This window comes from Chiloscyllium punctatum, chromosome 33 (genome assembly GCF_047496795.1).
Source record: "Chiloscyllium punctatum isolate Juve2018m chromosome 33, sChiPun1.3, whole genome shotgun sequence".
NCBI classification, from domain to species: Eukaryota; Metazoa; Chordata; class Chondrichthyes; order Orectolobiformes; family Hemiscylliidae; genus Chiloscyllium; species Chiloscyllium punctatum.
In genome coordinates this window covers 35,445,940-35,457,417 of record NC_092771.1, presented here as the reverse complement: position 1 = coordinate 35,457,417, position 11,478 = coordinate 35,445,940, and positions in this window count along the sequence as shown.

Sequence of the window (11,478 nt, the reverse complement as noted above, 5' to 3'; positions counted from 1 at the left end):
AAGGGTGGGGCATTGGTTGTGAGAGGATATGATGGACATTTGGAGAGGAAGTGACACCCCCTGGGAGCAAGGTGGAAAACCTCCACTTACGTACATTTTATTTTTTATTTTTTAGAAATAGTTTTTTTATTATACTGTTGTGAGTGTATTAGAGAGCCTTTATTTTTGTAAATTTTATATGCTCTGTGTTCGGGATGTTCTGGATAGGGTTTCCCCTCCTGAGGGGCCTGGGATTTGCCCAGATGATTATGGTTGATCACTCGGTTAAGTGGTGCACCTGGAATGTCAAGGGGAGTAATTCGCCAGTCAAAAGGAAGAAAATATTATCGATTCTTAAGAAAGAAAAAGTCGATATAGCTCTCCCACAGGAGACAGACCTGTCTGATAAAGAACACTTGAAATTACGACAGGGTGGATTTGTTCAGGCCTTTTTGTCTTCTTTTAGCTCAAAAAGCAGGGGAGTTGTTATTCTTGTTCGGAAGAATTTCTCTTTCAAAATTCTAAATCAGATAAAAGACGAATCTGGACGATATATTTTGATCAACGTCCTCATAAATGGAGATGAATATGGGATTTTAAATTTGTATTCACCCCCCCCCCCCCCCACTCCAGCCCCGGCACACCCCTTAAAATTTATAAATGAAGCTTTTTCAAAATTGATGGCTTTTGGTGCCCGTCATACAATTATAAGGGGAGGCTTTAATTGTATTATGGATCGGGAAATAGATAGGATTCCCAAGAGTACTGTCGGATTATCTCCCATATCTAGACAATTGGTGCATCTGAACAAAGAATTAGAATTAGTAGATGTATGGAGATGTCTTCATCCACAGGGCAGAGATTTTTCTTTTTATTCCAATCCACATAAATGCCATACCAGAATTGATGTTTTTTGCCTCCCTCGATTTTTTTAAAATTCCATATCTTCCTGTAAAATAGGTAGTATAGCAATTTCCGACCACACTGCTGTATATATGGAAACTAAGGCGAGGAACAATGGGAAATCGTCTCGGCATTGGCGTATGGACCGCTTCCTAATGAAAGACAGTAAATTTGTAAAGTACTTCTCTCACGAATTTAAAACTTTTTTAGAAATTAATTCAGGTACGGCTGGCAACCCATCAATGATGTGGGAGACCATCAAAGCTTACACGCGAGGTTTGATCAACTCCTATTGAGCGACCCAGAAAAAAATTGAATGGAGAACAACAGCGTCTGCTCGAAGCCCGCTTAAAAGCAGCTGAAACAGTATATGCTGATAGACCTTCTATTATTAAATTGCAAAGGATTACGGCTCTTAGAACAGCTCTAAACACTATGCTTACTCAAACTGCTAAGAGGGAAGTATTATTTGCAAACCAAAGGTTATATGAATATGGCGACAAACCGGGAAGATACTTAGCATTTCTTGCAAAGATAAAGAAGGCTCATCAGACTATTACGTCTATCAAGGAAAGTACGGGTATTTTGACTCATGATCATAAAAAGATTAATGCGATCTTGAGAGAATTTTATTCTGAATTATATAAATCGCAGGACTGTGAAGATAGGACTAAGAGGACGCAGTCATTTTTTTAAAAAATTGACCTTTCCGGGCCTAACTCTGGAACAGGTATCGGTCCTTAATGCTCCTCTAACAGTCCAAGAAATATTTGGTGCAATTAGGCAACTTCAGAGCAGTAAGGCACCCGGCCCAGATGGTTTTCATGCTGAATTCTATAAAGAATTTACAGAAATATTGGCTGGTCCACTTGTGGACATGTATAACTATGCATATAGTCAGGGCTGTCTCCCGCCTTCGCTGAAAGAGCCAAATCTCTCTCTTATCCTTAAAAAAAGGAAAGGATCCAGAAGATTGTACGTCATATAGACCAATATCCTTGCTAAATGTAGATTTTAAAATCTTTCTAAAACGTTAGCACTGAGACTAGAAAGGGTACTGCCACATATTATAAAGGAGGATCAGACGGGGTTTATTAAGGGCCGTAGATCATCCAATAATATTAGAAGGGTTTTGAATATGATTCAAGCCTGTCATCAGGGAAAGATACCAGGAGTAGTAGTTTCATTGGACACGGAAAAGGCACTTGATACGGTTGAATGGTCTTATTTGTTATACACATTGTAAAGGTTTGGCGTTGGACAGGTGTTTACTAAAGGGGTCTGTCTCAACATTGTATAATGATCCCAAAGCAGTTGTGGTTACCAATGGATTAGGTTCGGATAGCTTCAGTATGGATAGGAGCTGCCATCAGGGATATCTTCTCTCGCCATTGATTTTTACGCTAATAATTGAACCACTATACGAGCTAATCCTAATATAACGGCTGCGAGGATTGGTACAGGTAAACATAAAATTACCCTTTATGTAGATGATGTTCTTTTATTCCTCAGTAATCCTCTGATGTCCGTACCTCGCCTAATCCAAGTTATTAATACATTTAATGCATTCTCAGGCTATAAAATTAATTTTTCAAAATCGGATGCTTTGCCAATGGGTGGCCTTGCTATGACACCCCACTTAGTGGACGGATCCCTTTTTCCCTTTCGTTGGTCCCTGGAGGGCTTCTTATATTTAGGTATTTTTATTACTCCAGTATTTGGTCAGTTGTGTAAGGCTAATTTTGTGCATTTACTGTAAAGGATAAGGCAGGACCTCCAGCGATGGGGAGACCTTCCAATTTCCAGGTTGGGTAGAATAGCATGAATTAAAATGAATGTTCTGCCCCGTCTCCTGTATCCTATGAGAATGCTTGCGGTGATGCTGCCGAGGATGTCGCTACGTAAATTATATGGCTGGCTGGGTTCCTTCATCTGGAACCATAGATGGCCCCTCATTAAGCTGAAGAAGCTACAGTTTCCACAGTCAATGGGAGGACTCGACTTTCCAGATTTTAGGAAATATCAGTTAAGTTCCCTATTAAGTTACATAGCTGATTGGGTCTTGTCTGATCCACAATCAATCTGGTTGGACATCGAGGCTTCTCAAGTAAAATACCCACTTATTAACCTCTTATTTTCAGACAAGAGGAAAATCATTACAGATCACTGTAAAAACCCTCTAATACTGAACGCAATTAAGGCTTGGAATATAATGCAGCAAAATGAGGGTAATTCACATAAAACGTCCCCCTATGCGCCCATAGTGGGAGCATGGGGATTAGAACCGGGGTTTACAGATGCCACTTTTAAACTATGGAGATCCAGGGGTATCTCATGTCTAGGGGACCTATTTAAAGATGGGGTCCTGATGTCTTTTGGTCAGCTGCTTCAGAAATTCGGATTACCTAATGGAGACCTCTTTCGATACTTCCAAATTCGAGATTATATACAGAAGAAGACTACGTTATTAGATAGTCTTTATAAATCAGATAGAGAATGTAATGTTCTACGACCAATGGGGGTATCTTCCGTCAGCACTATTTATCATTTACTACATGATGAAGTATCGGGAGATATGGACAATCTGCTTAAAACATGGGATCAGGATTTGGGACTAGAAACCTCTATAGAAACGTGGAATGATTTATGGAAAAATGCTAGAAGAATTACTATATGTAACAGAACCCAGGCTATTGAGCTGAAGATACTTCATAGGGCCCATATAGCACCGGTTCGATTGGCAAAATGTAAGGAAGAAGCATCTCCAATGCGTCCCAAATGCAAAATAGAGGTGGGCACTCTTGTACATTGCCTATGGACCTGTCATAAGACACGTAGATATTGGACTAAAGTAGCAAGTACTCTGACAGAAATTTTAGGAATGGAAATTAAAGTGGACCCTGTATCTCTCCATTTGGGCTTTTCGATCCTCCCCTCCCTGGACATTTACGGGAAGAGATTATTTTCTCTTCTCTCTTTCTGTGCAAGGAAAAATATATTGGTGAACTGGGTGGCTGAGGGTCCCCTGGACTTTAAAATTGGTATAGATTAATTATTGAAAGTATTCCCCTTGACTCCCTTACAAATATCGTGCACCGAAAGACCGAATTATTTTATAAAATATGGCAGCCCTTCTTAAATTACATAAATATAGATATTTCGGCTATCCGAACAAGGGCTTTTATTTAATTGAGATACAAACCTGGCTGCTCCGGGACCTCTTAGGAGAGGAATCCCGCACGATTACGGGTTTTATTATATTTGATGTTAACATATTCCTAGCATGTAAGAGACTTAAATCTACACTCTGGTTAGTTGTAGGTGAGATTAGTAGAAAGTTGAGTTTAGTTTTTTTTTCTTTTTCGGTTATTTTTCCTTTTGTTAAATTTTGGCTATTGTATATTTGATTTAATTGTATATCAATGTTTGTATTTGAGAGTTTTGTTTATTTTTGTAAACTTGTAAAAATATTAAATTTCTAATATAAATATCGATAAAAAAAAGAAAAATCGGGACCTGAAGAAAAAACTTGACAAAATCAAAAACGAAGACAAAACGGATAACACAGGGGCATGGATAAAGAACTTATCAGACTGAACCCTATCAGACACAAAAAAGCGGTACTAGTAAAAGGACTAAATTTCAATTTCCGAGACGCTGACAAAAAGAATTTCCTCACGGCATTAGAAAGCACACTGAAGGACAACAAACTCACGGAAGAAACCCAACAAACGATCAGACAGACAGTTGCACTTACTCTGATCCGAAAGAGGGAAGGAAACAAACTGAACACACAAGAAAAGAAAGCCCTAGAAAACCTCAACAAAGACAAAAACATCGTTATATTACCTGCAGAAAAAGGTTGGCTCACAGTCATCCTGAACAGAAGGGACGACGTGGAGAAAACCAATGCACTACTCGCAGACACCAACACCTACCAAGAGGTGGCGATAGACCCGACCCCAAACTAGGAAACAAAAAATATATTGCTCCGAAGTAAAATACACAATTCCGGACAATTTAACAAGACTCAATTTCAGAATATGAAACCAGAAGGGACCAACATCACACGATTCCAAGGACTACCCAAAAATCCAGAAAACAGGAGCCCCCCCTCAGACACATAGTCTCACTACCCGGAACACCAACTTACAGACTGGGCAAAGAACTACACGTGAGACTAAAGTACCTAGAAAGAGAGTCACAGCACTCCGTCCACTCCACCCAGGAATTCCTAAAAATCATCGAAAGCACCAAAATAGAGGAAGACAAAACTATGATCTCATTCGATGTAACAGCACTGTTCCCCTCCATCAACATCGACCTGGCAAAGGAAACACTTACCACACTTTTAGAAGAGACCATCACACACACCCCAACCACCATCAATCACATTACCAACAAAAACAAAATGAAGCTCGTGGACCTGTGCCTCAGCACCCACTTAACCTTCAACAACATAATCTACAAACAAACCAACGGCACACCCATGGGATTTCCGCTATCAGGCTTCATAGCAGAAGCGGTAATGCAAAGACTAGAACAAACAGCCCTACCAACAATGAAACCAAAAATCTGGGTCCGCTACGCAGATGACACCTTTGTCGTCACAAAACGAAACAAGGTAGAAGAGACAGTTAACATCATCAACAATACCCTCACAGGCGTACAGTTCTCCAAGGAGGAAGAAACCGACAACAAACTCGCATTCCTGGACGTCACAGTCGAAAGAAAGGACAACGGAGAACCACAAACCTGCATCCACAGAAACCCGACAAACACTGACCAAATACTTAACAACACCAGCAACCATCCCAACACACACAAACTAAGCTGCGTCAGAACACTATTCCAACGACCCACCACACACTGCAGCACAGACGAACTTCGGAAAACAGAGGAGAACCACCTATACAATGTATTCAAGAAGAACGGATACTCAAAAAATACAGTCCGCAGATTTATCAAGAATAAACCACGACAAGCAGACAAACCACATCCAGAAACTCTAACCACCGTACCATACATCAAAGAAGTTTCAGAAATGACAGCCAGACTACTAAGATCCCTCGGAATCCTCGTAGCACACAAACCCACGAACACTCTCAAACAAAACCTAACAAACTTAAAAGACCCAGTACAACCCACGGACACATCCAACGTCATCTACAAAATTCCATGCAAGGACTACCAAAACACTACATAGGACAAACAGGAATAAAGTTATCCACCAGTATACACAAACACCAGCTAGCAACAAAACGACACGACCCTCTCTCCCTCGTAGCCCGACACACGAATGAGAACAAAACACCATTTCGACTGGGACAACACATCTATCCTGGGACAGGCTAAGCAAAGATATGCCAAAGAATTCCTGGAGGCCTGGCACTCCAACCACAACGCCATAAACAAACACATAGATCGAGATACCATCTCTCAACCCCTCAGAAAACGAACAGGAAATGATATCACCACAACCCCAGGAACCCCATCCAAGACATACATATAAGTAGAAAACAACTTCGCTTCACTTGGAGGTCGCCACTAATGTTGTTACCTAGCCAAGGTAATGAAACATCTGGATATCAAACCTATAGCTCAGCGAGCAAACCTCTACCCATAATTTCAATATCCTTTCTTCAGTGAAGAAATTAAATCTGTGCAGAGTATTCCAGATGTGATCTCATTAAGATTCTGTAGAGCAGCAGTAAGATTTTACTAGCCTTCTCTTATGTTCCACCCCATGTCAGAGCAGTCTCAACTATTGGGAGAATGCACTGTATTGTTGAAAGATCATTTCTCCTCACGCTACAAGGCCAGCATAACGTGCATTTTGGTGAAAAGGTTACAATTACACGTGAGAAGAACGGTTAAGTTGTGGAGGGATGATAGCAATGTTAAGTTTTGCCTAGGCAAACATCTCGCCTAAAGCTATAGTTAATCTCACCAGAGCCCAATTCACTCAGACCAAGTAAGGCGGAGCTGAGAAACAGCAAGGAAAAACAAACATTGGTGAGAATTATATATCAAAAGTTGATAAAAAATATTGGGTAATTTTACAATACAAGAAAATAGAGATGCAAGATTGAGGGTATTGTAGTAATGATGGAGAACTTCCACTTACATATAACCTATGTTAACCCAAATGAAATTTAATGCTGGGAAAACGGATATCCTGAGTATATATGAGCTGGTTTCTTTTAATTATATGTTGATCACCGAGCTAGACATCAGTTTGTTTTAGAGTCGGTGTTGTGTGATCAGAAGAGATAATTGAAAATTTACTTACAATAAAGGAGCTATTGGGAATACTGATCTTAATATGTTGAATTTTACATGATATCTGAATACAAACCAGTTTGTCTTCTTAAATATATGTATATTTCTGAGTCATGCAAGCCGTCAGGGTATAAGAAGCAAGTTGGCTTCAGTGAATTGAATAGGACAATAGAAAGATCGATTGGAAGATAGACAAAAGAATGGTGAAAGGTACCATACATTCTTTTGGCAACCCAGGATCGAGAAAGACTGAGAAACGTGTTGCCCAGTTTACATGATTGAGTCGGAAAGTGGATTAGCGACTTTGAAGACGAAACCACAGGACAATTGTTTGCTGTGGGAGATTTGAAGGTACTGTTAATACAGGGGGTAGGACTCCCAGAAGTAAGAGCGATTATGTACTTAGCCCTCCTGAAGAATGTGGTGGACAATCAATGATTGATCGTGTGGTTTTGAATGGTATGGCAGGCCTGTAGACTGTTACCCACTTCAGGTCGATCCCGAAGCTGCGCTCAATACCCTTAATCTTCTGTACACTGGAACTACAATTTAGGTTCCCATTAGCCGGTTGCATTAGTCTCACACTCCAACCCTCACCACCCTCCTCCAAGAGCATTAGCAAATCCCACAGCTCAGGATATTGGTACCCCTCTGTTTTAGGTGAAGATTATAATGTTTGTTGAGGTACAAACTTCCTAAGAAAGAGCTCCAATTACCCATGAATCCAAACCCGCTACTGCGCCATCCCTGTCAACACGTGCTCAGCTCCACTCTCTCCCTGTTCCTTCTCGTGGCACGGGAAATAAAACAGAGATAAATATTATGTTTGTTCAAGTTTTAAGCTTCCATCCTAGAACTCTGAATGTCTGCCTTCGATTTCCACCATACTTCCTACCTATGTCGTTGGTGCCTATGTGGACAACATTTTGGGGCTGCTGCCCCTACCCCTCCACCTCCCCCTCAAGGCTTCTAAAATCACGATCAGAGACTTAACCAACCCAGGCACTTGGGAGATAACGCACCAATCGTGACTCTCTCAAAGAAAACCTCCTATCTGTTCCCCTAACTATTGGGATTGAAATGATTAAAGCTCTGCTCCTCTTCGTCCTTCCCCTCTGAGCAACGGGGATACCTGCGCACCATTGCTGACACCTGGTAAGTACTCTCTCCAACATTTTCTAAAACGGTATACCTTTCCTTGTTGACGAGAACCACCTCAGGAGATCCCTGCAATGCCTGCTCGTTCCCTTCCCCACCACTGACGGTAACACACCCGCCTTCTTCAAGTGGCTGTAGAGTAACTACCGCCCTGTAACTCTTCTCAAAAACCTCGTCTCCCGAAAGGTCAGAAATCCATACAGTTCAAACTCCAGTTCGCTAACACAGTTCTCGAGGACTGGAGTTGGTTTCACTTGCAAAACGTGAAGTCAACAGGGGTGAAATTACTGAATAAGCCCTTCTTGAGGAATGAAGAAGCCCGAAACGTCGATTCTCCTGCTCCTTTGATGCTGCTTGACCTGCTGCGCTTTTCCAGCAACATGTTTTTCAGCTCTGACCTCCGGCATCTGCAGTCCTCACTTTCTCCAAGGGATACCATTACCTCCCACATACTGCAGGAGGAGCAGTCATATGATCTAACTTCTATTCCCACTTTGTTAAGTTCTCAAATAGACCCCTGAAAACAAGGAAACGCGAAAGGAAACACTTGTCACCTCGCCAACCAACGCACAGAACTTGTTTTCTCGGTTAGAGGAGGAGGATGGGTAGTAGAAACTATCCGAGTTGTCTTTTGTGTAATGGAACTGCCCAAATATTTAATCTCATGACCTCTCCGACAGACTCCAGCAATATTACTTACACAGGGTTTGATTAGGAGCAGTCAGCATGGCTTTGTGAGTGGAAGATCATGCCTCTAAAATTTGTTGTAGTTCATTGATAAAGTGAGCAGGAAGGTTGACGAGGGCAGGGTAGTTGACGCAGTCTTTCTGTATTTCAATAAAGCCTGTGATAGGGATCCATGTGATAGGCTGATCTGGATGGTTAGATTGTATGATTCAAGGGTAAGAAGGGAAATTGGGTACGCAATTGGCTTGATGGTAGAAGCAGAGATTAATAGTGCAAAGTAGCCTGTTGGACTGGTGGCCTGTGCTACTGGTCGCTGCTGTGCCCATAACTGTTTGTTATCTATACCAATGATTTGGACGAGAATATAAAAGGCACGACGAGTAAGGTTCCAGATGATGCTTAAGAGGGTGGCATCATGGACTGTTAAATAAGTTATTAGAAATTGCAGCACGACCTTGATCAGCTGAGGGAATGGGCCGAGAAATGTTAAATGGAGCTTAAAATCGGTAAGTGTGAGTCCTTGAATTTTTGGAAAGTCAAGTAATGGTGAGTGGCAGGGCCTTAATGAATGTAGTGCAACAAAATTCCCTTGGAGATTAGATGCACAGTTAGCTGAAAGTGAAGTCACAGGGAGACAGGACAGTGAAGAAGCCTTTTGGCGCACATGACTTCATCATTCAGGACATTGAGTACAGAGGTTGGGAAGATATATTAAGCTTGCACAAGTGCTCGGCGAGGCCGCACATGGAGAATTGTGCTCAGTTTTGGTCACCTTGTTACATTGTTAAACTTGTTACATTGTTAAACTGGAGAGAGCACAGTCGGAAGCTGCGAAGCTGTTGCCTGGACATAATGGCCTCAGTTGTAGTGAGGGCTTGGACAAGTTGCGACATTTTTTTCAGAATATTGGAATCTGCGGGGTATCTTACAGAAGTGTATAAGATCTTGAGAGACATTGATAGGGTAGTTGCACTCAGACTTTGTCCAAGTCTTGCCAAATCGAGGATGAGAAGGCATCAATTTACTGTTAGAGGGGATGGAATAAAAGGGACCCTGAGGGGGAAGTTTTTACAAAGTGCCTGGAACATGAATGGAAGCGGCTGCCAGCGGAAGTCGCTTAATTGAGTACATTATTAACATTTAAAGGGAAATCGGCAAATACATGGACAGGAAAGGAACGAGGGATACAGGCCAAGTGTAGGGAAATGGCGTTATCTGAAATGGGCTTTTATGATGTGGAGATTGAACCAACCAGTAATTGCGCCGCGCCTCATAATTATTAAGTTTGAGTAACAGAATCCTAAATTCCACTATTCAAAGAAATTTAACAATTCATTTTCTTAAATATAACATTGAATTCTAAACAACGACTTTTTATAAAACTGAATATCCCCTTTTCTTAAGTGCCTACTTTCTCACTCCACCTCCAGAAAAATATGCTTTTCCAGTACTCCACTTACTAAGCATCATATTAAATTAATCTCGAGACCACACAGTCACTGTCTGCTCTGCTGTCTCCAATCATCCATCTGCTGATCTCCCTCGGTCGTTTTTCGTTCTTATATCAACTGTAAATAAGCTTTACAGGAAAATATAACTTTGATAGAAGTGTTTTCTAACTTGTCTGAGACCAACATGTTAGATGGACAGTTAGCTCTTCGGCTGCATAGCAATTGCTCTGCTGTTCAACGACAGTTGTTCTCCCTGTTTTTTTCAAAATACCGGGTTTATACACACCCATGACACATTAGATTATTAAAACATAGTTGGTTTCCAGGTGTCAAAACAAGAAAATATAAATTCAATTGGTTTCTGATATCTGGGCTTAAGTAAATTAAAACAAGAAAAGGGAGGGGGAGAAATTCAGATAAAAAAGACGTCAGCACTGGAGCCTTTGAACCAGAAACACCGGAATAAAAGTATACTTTTGTTGGAGAAAAAGGCTCATGAAGCAGCACAGTAATCGGGCTTGGGTCCCAGCTGCTCCCAATAAACAGTAAACATTTGTTCGATTGAATCAAAAAAACATATCACAATCAGGCGGTGGCATTAACAAATGTCGGATTGTCAGCAGGTGAAGAGGATGCAATAACGCTCCAAAATGACTGAGAAAAGTGGAGTGCATGGGCAAATACGTGGCAAGTGTAGAACAATGTAAATAGATGTGAAATTGTGCCCTTTGATGGCAACAATCGAACAGCAGTCTCCCATTTAAACGTGATAATCTATAAAGGGAATTATGAACCTTTCTTGTTCACTTCTGGGCAGAGCTCCGAGGTCCATGCAGAGCAACGCGTTCTGAAGCCAGAAGTGAACACGATGAATGGCATTGGCACCTTGACTAGTGTACAAGTGTGTAGCTGTAACATTGAAAAAAAATCTGTATCTCCCTGTACACCAGTCACTGATGGCAATATTTCAGGAACAGAATGCAATTAGGAAGATAAATAGTGTGCTAAAGCTCATTTG